We start from the raw sequence: 1,973 nt of genomic DNA, 5'->3' as shown, positions 1-1,973 counted from the left end.
AACAGGCAGTTTGATGGGCACCATATATGGCTAGAAATAAAAGTGAATGGAATAGAGCCAATAGGGTTTTGAGAGCGAGACAATGAGAGAGAGAGAAGAGAGATCCAAACTTCAAATTGGCTCTATCAAGTCCTATTTTGTGAGATGAATTTAATCAAGATGGTATGATGAATTTTAGTAAACATCTTCTCAGTATTTGAAATGATAATATGATTTTTCTCTTCTGCTATATTAATACATTATATTATTCCATTTGCTAATGTTGAACCATCCATGCACCCATGGATAAACCTACTTATGATATGATGAGTTACTGTTTTTTTTCTGCTGCTGAAATATATACTAATACTTTACTTAGCATTTTTGTATTGATATTCATAAACGAGGTTGGTCTGTAATTTCCTTTTGTGTATGTGATCTAGTCAGATTTTGGCACCAAAGTTATGCTCATCTCACAAAAATAATTTTGGAGTTTTTCTTCTTTTTTCTAAGCTTTAGATCAGTTTAAATAGTAATGGATTTGTTCTTTGGTAAAAATTTTTTGTGAAACTGGAACTGGTAGTTTTTGTAATATAAATCTTTGACAACTTTATTTATTGCATAGAATTGGATTCTCTAAATTTTCTGTATGTTCCAGTATTAGTTTTATTACATTACATTTTCCTAGAAAATGGTCTATTTCATCCAGGCTTTTTAATTCATTTGAATAGAGCTGAACTTATTTCCTCTATTTTTGTTTCTCTTGTATTTGTTAATTTTAGTATTTGCTCTCTTTTTTTTCCCCTCTGAATTTAGAATATATAGTAGTTGATTTATTATCAAATTTGAAAGAACCAGCTGTTGAATTTATTTATTAACTTTATTTTGTTTTCTAATTCAATAATTTGATTTTAACTTTATTAATTTCTACTCTCTATTTTTGGTTAATTTTATTATGTTCCTTTTCCTGACTTATTAAGTGCTTAATTCATTTATTTTCCTTGTTCTGCTTATTGATACAGTATTTAAGATTATGAGTTATTTTTCTGCTTTAGCTGTACACATATCCTATATATTGTGAAATGTCACATTTTCATATTCATTTTCTAAATGTTTAACAGTTTTGCATTTTTTCTTTCACCTACACAAGTAGCTTTAAAGGGAGTTTTTAATATCCAAGCAATAAAGGATTTTTGTTTTCTGCTTATTAATAACTTCTGTTATTAGGTTTTAGATTTATTGCACAGTGGTTGAGAACATTATCTGTACTATGTGTAATATATGAAATTTATTGAGGTTTGTTTTGTGACCTAATATCCATTCGATTTATGTAACTGTCATGAAATCTTCATAAGAAGACAGAGATACACATACACATATACATACACATACTTATGTATCTTACATTTATGTATACTGTAAATCATATATATAAATTGAATTTAACTGATTATCTTATTTAGACACAGGATTTTCTATATGGTTTTCTCTTCTTGTTTTTTGTAAACTACATCTAAATGGACTGAGAAAGGTATGGAAGCACAAAAGGCCCTGAACTGCCAAAGCCATCCTGAGAAAAAAGAACAAGTCTGGAGGTATCACTCTTCCTAACCTCAAATTTTACTACAAATCGACAATAATCAAAATGGCATGGTATTGGCAGAAAAACAGATGCATGGACCAGTGGAACAGAATCGAGAGTCCAGAAGTAAACCCAGATTTATATGGGCAAATAATTTTTGACCAAAAAGCCAAAAACATATAGTGGAGAAAGGAAAGCCTCTTCAATAAATGGTGCTGGGAAAACTGGAAAGCCACCTACAAAAGAATGAAACTAGGCTGCTGTCTATCACCACACACCAAAATTAACTCAAAATGGATTAAAGACCTGAATATAAGACCCGAAACAATAAAAACGCTTAAAAGAAAACATAGGAACTAAACTCAAGGACTTTGGACTTACAGAGGATTTTATGAATTTCACCTCAAAGGCA

This window comes from Pteropus medius, unplaced genomic scaffold, assembly GCF_902729225.1.
Source record: "Pteropus medius unplaced genomic scaffold, Ma_sr-lr_union100, whole genome shotgun sequence".
Classification (NCBI taxonomy): Eukaryota; Metazoa; Chordata; class Mammalia; order Chiroptera; family Pteropodidae; genus Pteropus; species Pteropus medius.
This window is presented reverse-complemented; position numbering follows the sequence as displayed.